This window comes from Coffea eugenioides, chromosome 5 (assembly GCF_003713205.1).
Source record: "Coffea eugenioides isolate CCC68of chromosome 5, Ceug_1.0, whole genome shotgun sequence".
In the NCBI taxonomy this organism is placed as follows: Eukaryota; Viridiplantae; Streptophyta; class Magnoliopsida; order Gentianales; family Rubiaceae; genus Coffea; species Coffea eugenioides.
The window spans coordinates 7,838,200-7,855,043 of record NC_040039.1 but is presented as its reverse complement, the minus strand read 5'-3'; the positions used below and the strand labels follow the sequence as shown (position 1 = coordinate 7,855,043).

General features: G+C 33.5%; 1 protein-coding gene and 1 pseudogene across 2 annotated transcripts in view; both read right to left on the bottom strand.

Annotated features, from left to right (window-relative positions):
• Positions 1-16,844, bottom strand: part of LOC113772574 (probable phosphopantothenoylcysteine decarboxylase) — a 60,391-nt gene that overhangs the window by 22,738 nt on the left and 20,809 nt on the right. The window lies entirely within an intron of this gene.
• LOC113772576 lies at positions 2,814-16,390 on the bottom strand (annotated as a pseudogene).

Genomic DNA, 16,844 nt, shown 5'->3' with positions numbered 1-16,844 from the left:
TGGTTGAAATGGAAGGATTTTCATTGGTATTTTCCCCAATTTGCTGGCTAAAATTTTGCTTGTTGACCAAATGATAGCGAAGTCTATTACCTTGTTGTTTTCTAACCTTTTCATAATTGGTTTTGGCCAAAACTTATTCCAAACATTGGTTAAGCCTTTTGTGCGTGAATTTGAGTGAAAACTATGAAGATTGGGAGGTGAAAAACCTCATGATTGTACTTGTTTCTTGGCTGCGAAAAATTCTGGTTTGGAGGGCAGTTTTGCACCTTGCTATCTTTTAGTCTCAAAGTCTTTAGTTTGGAAGTCTTTTGAACACAATCTCGCTGACTTTACTTGCTAAAACCTTGAACAACAATTGTATGTTGAGTTGGAGTGAGTATCCTAACCTAAAGAGGTGCATTACCTTGTTTCTTTTTGTTGTTTTGCTGCTGGAAATTTCCAGCCATGAATCGAAATGAAGAACTCTTTGGTTATTCATGTTTTTGGATCCCAATATTTTCTTTTCACTCCAAAATCATATTTGCATCTTTGCACTAGTTGTCACTTGGATTTTCTTTGGTTCACCTAAACTTTGGATGGTTGAACCATAATATTTTCTCTTGGTTATTCTTAGGGTTTGTCGGTGATCAAGTGCATAATCCGGCAGGAAACTTTTGACGATATTTTTTGCTAGAACTAGTGAGTGTACCACTCGCGTGACTTGTTGTTTAACTGATTTACTTGTGCTTGAAATTTATGACTTGAATGACTGTGACTTTCGTTTATTCTGGACGAAACGAGGGTGTACTTTCTCACACTCGTTTCTCTTGACTATTTGACTGGTTTACTGTACAAATTTGGATCTGTTACTTGTGCATGATTTGATGTCGTTTGGAGGCTAGTATCCAACGACCTTACTGTGAAATTTGAGATCAAACCTCATTGGTAGTTAATCGAATCGAGCCAGTAAGGGTTTGGTCGAGGTAGATTGACGAACCATGAGAAAACTGTTACTGATTCACTGAATACTGAAATCTTTTGATATTTGGTATACTCGAGTATTACCACCACTGTTTATGCTTGGTGTTCGGGCCCAGTAAGAGCTATGTTTGGTGGACGAAAATTGATGTAAAGTGGGGAGCTACGGTCATGGTTGCTTCTTTAAACGTTGACGGAGGGTCAACGGGTTTGGATCAAGTAATGCAAAAGGGGAAATTGGCTCTTGAGAGCCATCCATATCCTTTTACTTGAATTGCTCTGTTTAAACTGTGGTGTTTATTTATACCTTTATTTGATGCTTATATTTGATCGATTGAAGTTGTAATTGTGTGATTCTTGACTGCGTGACCTTTTGGTACCTCATTGGGCGAAAACTCACCATATTGCCTTTGTTTTCCTTACAGAGGGCGGATTTTGGGAACGTAAATTTTTGAAAAAGAATTGAGCTAGTTTAGCTTGTTTGTTTTTGTTTAACCTCCTCTGTATTAGCAACTTCGCATGTGTTTGTATAGGTTTCGATGCTCTGACTTGTAATTTAAGTTGAATCGTTAGAGACTCGATTGTATATATTATGGATTAATTAATCGAAGTTAAATGGCGTATTTTAGTATGGTAAATGTGAATTTTGGCTTAGTAGTTCTGGCGAGAGTTGGGCAGGCAATCCGTTAACCTTTGGGATACGCCCTAATGGACGGTGGGGCTGTCACAGTCATACTGATTAAGTGCCATCTCGTTTTTAACAGCTGACATACGAGAAAAATAAGATTCAATAGATTCTGACTTTTCTATTGTCACAAGTTCAAATTTCCTCTTCAATACTATCAAATTATTTTGTTGGAATCTGTCGATCCTTTTGTATGTCTTTTTCAATATATCCCAAGTTTTTTTTGCCATATCAGTCGTAGCAATTTTTTCAAAAACTAATATATCAATTTTCTTATGAATCTGCAACAACGCCAAACTATCTTTCATCTTTTTGCCTTCACAAGCATTCTGAACAAATGTTGTTTCAATATATCGATGTAACCCACATGTCTTTAGATGAGTTATCATCTGTTCTGTCAAAAATTGGACTCCACCTTTATTTTGAGTTTTTGAACAAAATAAACAATATTGGAGTTAAGATTTGTCATACTTTAGTTTACCGTAACTTTGACCCAAATAGATAAAAACACATATAAACCTACATAAAAATTCACAAGAAATTGATTAAGAAGCAAAGAATTTTTTTCTCTACTATTCAAACGGGGCTGTGGCTGTTACAAAATATACAAAGAAACGAATACTGGACGATGGAGTTAAACTTCTGATACTCTATATGGCTTCACTAATACCAGTGCTTCCACTACTACTATTACTAGTAAGGGAACTATTCCCATGCAATTGCCCCTATTGAACTAAACAATGCATCACATTATAAACCAATATATAAATAGCACATAGACACTAATTAATTAAATAACTAAACATTTTCACATGGTGTTGATATTTTCTACAATCACCATAATCATAATTATTCCTCTCGTATCTGCCTAAAGATTTCATTTTTGGCTTTCCAATTGTGCGGTCTTCATAGGTTTCCCAATATCGGCATTGAACCTTATCAAGGAATTAAATTAATGCTTACAGTTATTCGAGTCATCTACTATTTATATTGTTAATTGACAATTTTCTCCAATGTAATAAGTCATTCAATTGCTGAGAATCTAATCCTAATGATACTTGTTAGTCGTCCATCCCTCCAAAAAATTTCCAGTACTTAATCAAAATTCCAATTCTTTGCTCGTTTTGCCAGTTAATATGCCCCAGTGCTAAAAATCAGTACATTTCATAAATCCAAGATCAAAAAAGAAGTTTTCCTTCTCCGTTAAAGAGTATTTGTAAGGAAATGCAGTGTCATCAGCTATTGATCAGCATCGTATACACCTACTTTCCAACTGACCAACACAAGCTACATAGGCACGCCATCACAGCAAGGACAACTCAGAATGTAAATGTAGGTTTAGCTCCCTGCCCCTAAACGCCAAAAGTAACAACAATTACAGAAGATACAAACTATACAAAGTCCATAAAGTATATTCACAATTTTAACTTCACTGCATTGGGAAACAACTCTCATTAATTACAGTACCAGCATGAGCACTTCCCAGCATAATAGCAGTAAGCATCAACTTGCCAGCATCAGGAAATTCTTTGTGCTGCATCAGAATTGCTTCCACTGATGAAGATACATCCTTCACATACTCAACTTCCAGATTCTCTTGCCTCAGGGGCAGTACTTCATCGAATCCACCATCAAAAGTTTTTGCTTCAGGCCCATAGCATCTAGTAGACGCCTGAAAAAGAACTGTTTCTTGAAGAGAATGTAGGGTTTCCTCATCACTCCACCCTTCAGTGACAGACAACTGATAGATCCTTTCCCAGTCATCCTGATTTGCTGCATTCCTCCAGCACTCCTCCAAAAGGCTAGAGTTGCACTTAAAGGAAGGAGGAGCTTGTCCACGCAAAAACATCAAATGCTCGCAAAGCAAGGACCCTGTTCTGGTTTTTCAGGCACAATTCAATTAGGTCCACAGGAGGGAGAAGCCTATTTCCAATATTTTGCTTTTCATCACTGTCAGGAAGGAGCCCCAAAATTTCTTCCTGCAAATTTTAATCCATGAACATTAGAGATTTGGAAGCAAATGTAAAGCTTCCATAGAGCAACTGAAAAAAAAACCTTGTTCAATGAACAAAACTAATTATTAGATTGATTCCCAAAAAAAAAAAATTGTCACGGCAGCTTTCTCAGGCTCAGCCTTCAGATTAACAAGCATAAATCTACAGTCCCCAATAGCTGAAAAATGGTCACTACAAGGTTCTAACTATGAATGTTCTCAACATAAGGTAACTTCAAGGGCTTTTGCTAGAGTGCCGACACTCCAGGAAGCAGAACTGCAAAGTTTCTCCTGTATTCAAACTCTAATTCCATCTGCTCGGAGTTTAATTCTTAACGTCTGTACATGAGTGAACAAGATACATAAAAAGGTGTTTGCTTGTACCTCTAAATTCTACTTATCATGCATATGTCATTATTATTCCTCTAAATCTAACCTTTTTCAGAATTTTCTGAAGCATTAACTCAAGCTTTGAATTGTAAGACGAGGATTGTAAATGAGGCAATGATAGTGAAAATAGCATTTGCCTATTCCTCTAATAGGGAAGATGACTGTTGTTATAATAAACCTCAAGGGACATAAGAGTAATCTACCCAGAACTCAATTGAGTCAGAAAAGAATGGTCACCAACAAGTCAATATCTTTGGTTCTCATTTGTTGTTCTAAGCATGAAATGAAAACAAACTAACAGTCTGGGCATACTTCCAGTTGGCTACTTCACACCAAATATAAGTCAGTATGCAGTTCAGAATGCAATTAAGAGAGAAGCATGCTGCCATAGTGAAAATAAAGTGAACAACTTCGACCAAATTAAGCAGATATTTAACTAGAAGATGAATATAAAAACTTATTCATAGGCAAGAAACAAGTATCACCTATGATATTTCTTATTGAGTTCTAGGGTGAAATCACCATTCCTAATATTACACCTGGTGAAATCACCATTCCTTATTGAGTTCTAGAGGTTTCCTTTGATCAAAGGCAAGAAACTTCAGACGACCCTCAAACCATAAAAGACTACTTAAAAGATCTCATATTACACCTGCAATTTCAGAATATTCAGATCAGCTTCAATGCGCTTCACCTTTGCAGGATAATCATCCTTCCTGCCAGATGTGAATAGATGCATTAGTGAACCTCAAGCACTTAACTGGATAGAAACAAAATCAGATCTGCAGGTACACTTTTTAAGGCTTTCTCTGATCACTGTATACTCCATTTCCTCTTATTATTTCGATACACTTTGAGAGATACAATAAACTAAAAAAGCAAACAGATAAAAACTTCATCCTAAGTTGTAAAGTGCACATTTAGAAGTTTATTCTGGAGGCATCGTGTGAAAATAGGCATAGAGTCAAGTCACACATACAGAGAGGTAGTAAAGGACAAACTAAATGTATAAAGGGGAATAGCTCTGCAACTCATATGTTCGGTGGAGACTATTAGCAAAGTTAAGAATATTCCAGTGCAGAAATTTTGGGGATACAGCCAAGTGGACAAGTATAGTTCCCCAAAGTACAAAGGATCACGCAAGGCAAAAGGGAAAACAGGCCTTTGCTCATATCTGCCAAAGCCAAACAACCAGACTTCTCCCTTGGAAGGTAGCTGCTTATTTGGCTGGCTCTCAACATCTCAGAGGTTGAAACTAGATGGTAGCTTGTAAGTCCAGCAATACCATGGCTGCTATTCAGTGGAACTATCACTAACTATTTAGATGCCCTAGGCTTGGGCATTATGGGCATTAGGCAACTCCCCCATGATAAGAGATCCAGCATGGAAAACCAGCCGCTCTTTCGTTTGGTCACATTCAGCAGACATGTAGACAATTGAGCAATTCCAGCAGGAGGCTTATGACAAGAAGTGGTCAGATTTTACGGCTAAGCAGGATATTCAAAAATTTCAAGTGTTTAGCTTTATCTTATGCCTCAAAACATTTATTACCCTTCCTGCACCTTAGTAACATGCGAACATGCAACTCTTTCAAATACCTGCCATTGCAGCTATCTTTGACAGATTGAGAAAACGTTTCCTTTCCGCCAAGGTTGTTCTGTTGGTTGTGCCACAAAAATGAGTTTCCTCATTAGCCAAACCTGATGAATATTCTTGAGACAGACCTACAACATGAAGAGTTTCAGAAGCAGCAGCAAATTGATAAAGAAACACTTCATCATGAAGCCAACGAAGATCTTGATGCTGCTTTAAGAAAATAGCTAGCTCTTCTTGAAACTCCTCCCCAAGTCTCATCAGTCTGGAATATTGTTTGCTGTCATACAGCTGCTTGAAGACAAAGTTGCTAAAACCCCCTCTAGGTCCCATGCTGTCATGCTGCATAATAGAACATTGGATGCTATAAGAATGACTTGAATACTAAAGTTTCAAAAATAGAACATGGACAGATTGTGCGCTCTGAAAGATGGTAAATACAATAACATTGAAGGTAAAACTACTAGCCACCAAATCAACTAAACAGAATGGCAACCAATATAGGATGATTTTATTATTATTATTATTATTAGCAGGGGAGGGGTAGGATTTTTTTTTTTTGGGGGGGGGGGGATTTGAACCTAGGACCTCTAATTTCAGGGATCTCAACCAACTGATACAGGGTTACATCAGTTTAAGGGAGAACAAGTACATAATTTCATACCATAAGATTCTTAAGGAGCTCGGAATCATTAAGGTCACAGCAAATACTCCAAAGTGTCTGATACCCTTCATGTCTTTTAGCAATATGCAACAACTTAGAAGAAAGCTTTCAAAGAACTTCGCCATTTTGTACTTCTGTTCCTCCGTCTGGATCCTGCAAAAAACGAAAACGTAAGGTACCAAGTTTCCTCAGATGCAACATTCTCTATCATTTTAAAAAAATCTGAAAACACATTCCAACTAAAAAATCAGGGACTCTAGCATTATTAATGGGACAATTACGTGACAATGTTGGACTTAACAACAAATACCCTTGGCTTGACATTCGAAATGAAGATTCTTATACTCAATGAGACTCAAGATCATTTACTACTTCAAGACTGAGCGAGCAAGACAAGCAGTTTCAAAACCAAGACATGCTTTGCCAACTCATATATTGCCATTCCTTATATTCAATATAATCAACCCACAGAATCCAGATGACTGCTACCTGAAGCTGAACAAATCAGGAGGACACTAACAATGGAATAAACAGAAACTCGACTATGACCGAGTACCATATTTTGGCAACTCACCCTTTGCTACCTTGTAGTTACAAGTCCATAATCAAAACTCCATATCATTCCAAAACCTACCTTTCGCTCCCTTGTGCTTCTCATTAACGGCGGGAAAGAAAGAAATGTCAATTCCAATAGATTTTCATAAAAAAAAAAAGTCCAAATCATGCTCCTATCAATGTAAAGAAACAACCAAATCTCTTCCTTGCTTAATGTTGTCCTACCCAGACCCAACCTGCTTCACACTTCATCTGCTAGCAGCATCAGAAAAGTTCCAGCTTTGCTAAAAGGTCTCTCCTAATAAAGGATGAAAGGCCTAAACTCAAGTTAATATTTAAGGGTGCACAGCTACCAAGATAAGTCGCAATATGTTAAGAGTTTACCTGATTCCAACAAGACCACCACTAAGCATAAATACTAAAATGGTCGATCAAGAACTTCACCGAATGACAAGTTAGAAATATTCATCAAACCAGAAAATAATCTCCAGATGCATGATTCAACTGCTCCATCACAAGAGCTTCTGGTTTTAGCCCTAAGCCTAGAAATAGATTTGACATATTTAAAATTTTATACAAATAAGAAACAAGCACATAAAAGCATCCAGTCAATGTCAGAATCTTCCAGAAGAAGATTAAACAGGAAAAGTAACCTGGAGTTTGGCCTGGAAGAACCCTTTTACTTGCTTATGGAGGGAGTCAAGAAGTGCATCTCTCCTTTTCCAGTATTCATCTGGCAGGCCTTTCTGTTCTTCATTGCGTTCAGATTTCACCGTTATGGCTCCAGAATAGGCGTCAAGTAAAACTTCAGAAAGTACTTCTAGATGAGAATAAAAGTCCAACTTCTCAGCATCTTCAAGGCGAAATGTTTCATTGATCAGCTGAAGCATGAAAGATGCAATGCTCCAAATGCCACTTCTTACAACAGTTTGGCAGTACCATGGTGTCAAGCCATCGGGAGAAGGATACCAGAGGTGATGCTCACTTCTGTAGTGCATCGCAGTCTGAATTATGCTTACACATGCATTTGAGATTTCACAAGCTCTTTGAAACTGAACAGTGAAAGGCATATCTTCCCCAATCATGCTATCTAGTTGTTTCTCTAAGCAGTAAAACAAGTCCTCAATATCTGAAACCTTACTGTAGAATACTTCAGCATTCTCTCTATCCATCAAGAGAACAGTTCTCCTATGGGCTTGCTCACCAACTAACTGGATAAGATCACAAAGAGCACCAGAGGTTTGAGTTTCTGAACGAGAGTAAGAAGAGCCGACTCCATTTGCACAACTCTGGCAAATCATATTCTGCAGCTCCCTGAGTTGGAGCATTCCGGCAAGCTTTTCACCATGTTCCAAAATAATTTGCAGTGACTGTCCTGCTTGCAGGAAAAGAAGTTTCCATAAAATAGATTAGGTGCATATGAAATGATGCAAAAGCTATTTGCAGATTTGCTAATTTTGTGCTTAGATCAGCAACAATACAACAACAAAGTCAGTAACAGATAAATAGACTTTCATATGATGAATGACCACATGAAGAACTAACAGCAGGTGGCTGCAGTCCACAAGAACCGTGCCATGTACTTTTGGCCATATTCAAACATTAGTTCATCTCAGGCAGCTGTTCCAACATATTTATAAAAGTTGTCAATACCAGACCTGAAACCTTTACGAAATGGGGTATTTGCACTTTCCTTGGATGGCTAATGTGAACATGGATTTTAACCGACCCTCAGTTATGAAAGCTTCCAACACCAGTTCTAGGTTTCACCACAGCCGAGGTATCATTCGAAATTCATCATCTTAACTTTGCCAGAGAGGGTAACTTAAAGTATCAGCACGATCTTGAATCTCAAAATATTCCAATCTAGAAAATATAAATGAAAATTTTCTTAACCCCTAATATTCGGCATCTCCCTTTCTCAACTTAAGCTACGAGGAATTGATATGCAGAGAACTGAATCATACCATAACAGGAGTTGAATAATTGGAACAAATTTCCTGGATGAAAGACATACATCTCCATTAACTCAAGCACACAAAATACATGCAACTGAGTTATGATTTTCTTCTCTTACAAATATCTGCACTTGATTGGCTAAGTGGAAAATGAAACTTTTTTTTTTTGGAGGGGTGGGTGGGGGGAGGGAAGCCCATAGCTGCAAAGTTGGAGTAAAGAACAACGCCTGTTTATTGGCAGTTTTCAGTAAATTCCCTTTAAAATGTTGGTTTGCATTTGGTTTTCAATCATAACCCAGCTCGTCATTTACCATGACTGTTGTATACTCCAATAAACATTTTGATCAAATTTCAAGCTTTGAAATTCTAGGTTCTATTGAAACTTATCTTAGGCTTTCAAAATGTAACTGAACTCAATTACAATTTGGGCTAAGTTTGGTCAAAATTAATCATCAATAATCACAACCAAAAATTCAACTTTTTGGGACATCCAAAAAAAAAAATTTTCAAGTTCCATCATTAAATCTTCAACATTGTCAATCCTAAGAAGAAATTTCAAAGTTCAACCAAAGAATGACTGATTGCATCGATAAACTCACTTCATCAATCCACGACTTAACAAGATAATCCATATCTATAGAGGTTCAATCAACATGAAGTAATATACTAAAATCCAAAACCCAAACATGAGGAAGACACAAACATAGAAACTATAAAAGAAGATCTGAAACAAAAACTAGTAGTCCATGGGGATAACTTCTTTAAAATCCAGCAAAAGAGGGAGCCACAGGTTTGGGTGCACAAGAGAGGGGAGAGCAAGAGTGGAAAGGAAGAGAGAAGAGGAAGGAAAAGTGGATAGTGGGCTGCTAATGGTGCAAGCAAGAGCAGGTAAAAAGGAAAGAGAGCAACTTTCAGAAAATGTGTCCTATAAAAAGCTGCACTTAAGATCCAGGTTGGTAGATAGCTGGGATGGGAAGAAGAGGAAGTGGATAGGGAGGGGGTTCTAGTTATATCACAGAAAAAGTATAAGAATAGACTAGGCACTAGTCTTTGCTGGTCTTAGCTGAAAACAAAATTTGTACTTTTAGTTATTCAGTTTACAAGCTTTAACCAACCTACACCAGATTGTAAACAACCATTATTTTGGAATGCTCAGATCATTTCCACTTGACCATAACAGTTTAAACTAATTAATTCAACTCGATCAGACTCTTGTTGAGAACACAATTTGAGATCTCCTGTGTAGAGTTGTTCCAATGAACTGCATCAAACTGGAGGGTGAACATTTTCCTTCTCAGAAATATTGTTGAATTTTCTTTCCAGTTACATCTTGGTTTAAGTATAAACTATAGTCATCTACAATCCCCAGAATCTACCTTCAAAAACAATTTGCAAAGCCTAACTAGAACAAAATTTACTCCCAGAACTAGGAATGTGCAGAAAACTAACTTCGTTTCTTTTAGGATGATGCAACGGATCATGGTGCACTGACGTTAAGAGTTCAAAATCCTTTACTTAAGCTATTTTTTTGGCTAATACCCAAAGAACAAAACAGACTTAATTAAAGATCCGGATACTGAAGGGTTCAATTATTTAAAGCATTCATGACAACAAAATAGCACATGGCCCATTGGAGATCTTTTTTCAAAGGGCTCTATATAGACAGTTATCCAAACTCCGCATACATCTAAAAAAGTTTCTGCACTTCTAATGGATCAACAAAACCTTCTAAGATGAGTGAATTCCTTTTCCTTCAATCTTAATTAGTGCATCAATTTGTTAAGGATGAAATTTCACATTCAAGGTGCATAAGAACGGGCCTATAAACAGAAAAAGAAACATAAAGCTATAGGAAGTATGATGAGAAAAGTCATCATACTCTGTTTAGTACACAGTTCCTCATGACACTTGGATAGAGCTAGGAACTGAAGATATTTCTGATGCTTCTGTTGCTTCTTGATGAGCTGGGTTGACACAATTGACAAAGCCACAATCTCAACTCCCCTGGTTGTTGTCCAATGTTTGGCTAGGGTATTCACAATTGATTTGCTCATCCTAGTAAAAACATTTGTTTCTTGGTATTGAGCATTTCGATGTGCAATTCCAGTTAAGGGTGCCCTATGTCTATCCACAGCATCCCATGCTTCTGAACTAGCCCTTCGAGGAGGGATATTGCCAGAAAATGAGGGGTGTGTTTGGATCCCTTGTTTTTGGGGCTGTTTTTGAAAAACTGTTTTTCACATTCCAAATGCTACAGTAAATGTGTATTTTCAAAACAACTCCAAAAACACTATATCCAAACATTATATCAAAAACAACTACATATGTATATTTCAATTTGTATATTTCAATAATGTATATTATATATATATATTATATTAATATAAATTGAAATATACAAATTGAAAATTATATTTATATATTATATATTATATAAATATTTATATACATTAATATTATACATAATATAATATAATATGTACTGTGCATATTATATATATATATATAAAATATACAAAATATTTATACATAATATATTATGTACATTATATTATAATATATACATTATTAATGTATAATATTATTATGTACATTATTGTGTATAATAATGTATAATAATGTTAGGTATAATATATAATATACATAATATGTAATAATGTAATAATGTATATTATGTATAATATATTATATTATGTATATTATATTATATATATACAATATTATGTATATTCTACAAATTGAAAATTATATATTACATATTTATATATTATATATTATATGAATATTTATATAATGAAATATACAATAAATATTACAAATTGAAATATTATATAAACACCATATTTATAATATTATAATATTTACAATAATATTAATGTATATTATATATATTAAATATTTATTTATTTATTTATACATATTATAAATATTTTATTTTATTTAAATTTTTTTATATATTTATAATATATTTATATATAATATATAATATAATATATAATATATAATATATATTACATATATTATACATTTATGTAAATGTACATTTATACATAATATATATTAATGTATATTTATAATATACATTTATAATATGTATTATATATAATATAATACATTTATACATTTATATAATATGTAATAATGTAATAATGTATATTATGCATAATGTATTATATTATGTATATTATATTATATATATATAATATTATGTATATTCTACAATTTGAAAATTATATATTACATATTTATATATTATATATTATATGAATATTTATATAATGAAATATACAATAAATATTACAAATTGAAATATTATATAAACACCATATTTATAATATTATAATATTTACAATAATATTAAAGTATATTATATATATTAAATATTTATATATTTATTTATACATATTATAAATATTTTATTTTATTTAAATTTTTTTATATATTTATATTATATTTATATGAATATTATATATTATATAAATTATATAATATAATATATAATATATATTACATATATTATACATTTATGTAAATGTACATTTATACATAATATATATTAATGTACATTTATAATATACATTTATAATATGTATTATATATAATATAATACATTTAGATATTTATATTAATATACAAAATATTAATTCAACATTTATACATAATATTAATACATTTGTACATTTATATTAATTATATTAATACATTTATACATAATATTAATATATATTAATAAAATTATAATTTATACATTTATATAATATTCATTTGTAATTTATACATTTATAATAATATACACTTATAAATTTATAAATATATTTATATTATGTATTATATGAAATATAATACATTTATATATTTTTATATAAAAACATAAATATATTTATTTATAAATATTTATAAATGTATTATAAATGCATAAATGTATATTTATATAAAAATATGAAAATTATAAATTATAAATTATACATTTATATAATATTCATTTATAATTTATAAATTTACAATAATATACACATACATTTATAAATATATTTATATTATGTATTATATCTAATGTAATAAATTTATATATTTTTATATAAATATATGAATATATTTATTTATAAGTATTTATAAATGCATAAATGTATATTTATATAAAAATATTAAAATTATAACTTATAATTTATACATTTATATAATATTCATTTATAATTTATACATTTATAATAATATACACTTGTACATTTATAAATATATTTATATTATGTATTATATATAATACAATACATTTATATATTTTTTAGCGAATATATAAATATATTTATTTATAAATATTTATAAATGTATTATAAATGCATAAATGTATATAAAAATAAAATTATATAAATTATAAATTATAAAAATACCCAAAATATGTTTTAAAAATATCTCTAAAAATAATCCAAAAAACATCTATAGTAAAAGTTTTTCATATAGTTTTTGAAAAACAATCTCAAAAACAACTAATCCAAACGGACTTGTATTTCAAATACGAAATGCTACAGTGCTGTTTTTGAAAAACAACCCCAAAAACAGCTAATCCAAACGGAGCCGAGATGTTTTTTCTTTCTTCCTGTGATGATCTTTCATTGAGCTCCCTTTGCGAGACAAACTTCGCTCAGGTGGTTCAACTCCACCAATCAAAATAGCCCTCTCAGGAATTGCCCAGATTCCAGCTTTCTCAGTCAATACAGCCCAAGCTCCATCTTCACCATCATCCAAAGAAAGGAAAACAGCAGCATCGAAAACCTTGCCAGCATCATAAGGCAGGTCAAATTGGTAGAGACGAGTAGAATTTCTCCAGTAATGCGACACAGTTGCAGTTCCATCACCAGAAAGTATAATTACCGAACCAGCTGGCTTGCCACCAATCTTCAGCCTCATCGAAAATAAGAATTCCTCATCTTCTACTCTTGCTTTAGGTATTATTACCTGGATCGGGGCCTTCTTTTCCAAAACCCTCTCTGTTGTTGGTTTAACATTTTCCGTCGAAATGCTCAACCCAGACCTATATTGCATGGTCAGAAGTGAATATTCGGTGGAGCTTGAACTAGTGATTCGATCTTTGCAAAAAATAGCAATAAGAATAGTGATAACCTTTCCATCATTGTCAATTTGCAGATCCAGGCGCCAGATCCTCTTTTGCCCAGCTAGATCCTTCTGGATACCCAAATCACCATCAGTGCCTACTATTTCATGTGACCAGAGCTTGGATACATTATAATCAGGTGTAAGTTTAACACAAAAACACTGTATCTCACGATCTGTCAATAAAAGAAACTGTCTTTTAGTTTCACTGAATGAATTAAACAACTGCCAAGTCAATTACCTAGGGTACCCCTTACTTCCAACTAAATGGCTACTATCACCACCTGAAGAGGCTGTACCTAGCATGTCCTGAAAAATTTTTTTCCATTCAATAGCAAATGGGCTGCAGAAAAACTGCCAAAGATCGCCATTGGAACCACATGCAAGGGAGACACAAACATGGCTGGCACCTAGAACAGGAGTTGCAATCAAGGAGTTTAAGGAACTCAATCCTGTAATAGAACTCCCCTGCTTAGTACGTTGCCGTTGCTTATTATAATTGGCTTTCCCATCACCAGGCAAAAGTAACACCTCCAACTCCTCAACTGAAGCAGAACTAACAACTGGAGCACTTCTACTTTCAGAGTAGATCTCTGGCCAGTATACAAGAGTTTGACTTATTCTATTGCATACAATAATGCCATCCGATTTACACTGTGAGATCAATTTGTCACTATTCCTATTTAAGCAGTCCCAATTGAGGATATAAACTAACCAAGTGTTAGAATTGAATGCATTTCTGCTGGAATCCCTGGTTTCAAAATTACTAGAAGGAAGGTCAAGAACAACACAATTCCTTGAAGCAGTGGGAGAAAAGTAATTCCAGACAAAGAGCCTGTCTCTGCATATAACCCAAGCCAGAGATGTATCCTTGTCCATTCCTCCAGATATGGACATCTCACCTGCCAGAAGAAATATGTCTGCCTCAAAAAAGGAATGCAAGAAAATCATCCAATACCTACAAGCTGAACAAACTGCACAAACCAGGGTACTGTTTTTGCACTAAGGCTGCTTGTTGTTCATCGCGTACAGCTAAAGGAAACTCTCCAACATACACAGGTTGAACTAGGTCCAGATCATCTCCTTTTTCATTCTCTTAACTGGTGGAATCCTGTAAAAATCAATAGCAAAAATAACTGATAAAATCCTTTCCATGCATATGTTATGAAGCTGCATTTCAAGCTCCCACAATGAAACCATCCAAGATCACATAATTGACACACTTATATTTGTCTAGAACAGTATGTATGACACTTCAGATTCCAACCAATTACATAAATAAGACAAGAAGAGGGAAGCACCTTGCAAACAATTTGTTCAACCACAAAGCAGCTAAAAGAAAAAAGATACAAATTTACACCAAGGTTGTCTCAGTACCGAATCAACAAAAAATAGCGCAAACAGCGAACTTGGAACCATAATTTAGCATTCAAACTGATACCTGTACAAAATACACCAATACTGCATGAAAAAAAAATAAAAAAAGATACACTCTATACAACATTTAGCACAAATGCCCTTCAGCTCAAAATTATGCCCTCTTACCTCCAAGCACACCCTATTGAGAAATTTGGCATGGAAACTAATTGAGCACCAATTTCCCATATACAAGTAAATACCCAGAAAAGAAACTAAAATCTTTCAATAGCATTAGTCAATATCAATTTATAGCAATAATTAAATTCAAAAAAGATAAACCAGAAAAAAAGACATAAAATAAACATGCTTACATTTGTCAAGAACCATCTAATCCAGATCACAATTTAAAAATAAGACAAGAAGCAGTAAAAACCTTGAAACCTTCCTCCACAAAAAAGCAGCCAAGAAAACAAGCCCCAGTTGTACCGAGGTAGTCCATAGAAATCTAAGAAAATTTATTCAAATGGTGCAGTTGGAACCCAAATTACCACAATTCTAGATTTTTTATCAAAGAGGGGCAATTAAACATATTCCTGTATACACTGTACGGATATCACGTGCACAAAAAACTAAAATTCTAAATTCAATACACAAATAATCACAAATGCCCATTGAGTCCAAAATTGTGCCCTCTAACCTCAAAGCGTACCCTTTTCAGAAATTTCCAGGACATCTAATTGAGCACCAATTTTCCACATATAAGCGGATGCCCAGAAAAATTAACTAAAAAACTAAAACCTATAACATCTAGTAGTCAATATCAATTTACAGCAAAAACTGAACTCCAAACGAAAAACAAAGAAATTCAATAATCCTACCGGGCAAGGACAGAGAGGCGAGACGCCCAAGGAGCAGGAGTGCCAGTGGCTGGGCGATTGGGAATTACATTGCTATCTTGAAGTGGAGTTTTTGGCGATGCTAAAGAAGAATCATTACTCTTTTCTGTTGCATTTTGATCCTTCCGAGCTGCTGCTGCGCTGCCATAGCTGGATTTCCTTCTTCCCGGAGAAAACATTTTCGGGGAGAACGGTTTAATTGTTAGGGTTTTACCCTTTCATTTGGGCGGCCGTGTGAATATGTAGTTAACCCGCCTGGTTTGAATGGTTTTGAAAGTTTTTTTTGGAAAAAGGATTATTATTACTTTACCCCCTTAAACTATATTAGTACTATCAATTTACCCCATAACGTTATCTTTTAGTCATTTCACACCATAATTAATTCAACTCAACATATTAAGAAATTTTGGATAAAAGTACTCTTTTATTCTACAGTGTTACCATATCGTTATTATAATTTTATCCCTTTAAATTATAGTAATACAATTGATTTAATTCCTAACATTATTTTCTAAATATTTTAGCTCATCGTTAATCTAACCAGTATGGTCAAAAATTTTAAATGTATTTACTGTTTTTTATATATAATTAAAAGAGTAAATCTTATAAACACTGATAGTGTATACACTATCATCATTAAATTCATGATACATGTGCAAAAGTTGGATTTCAAATTCAAATTTTA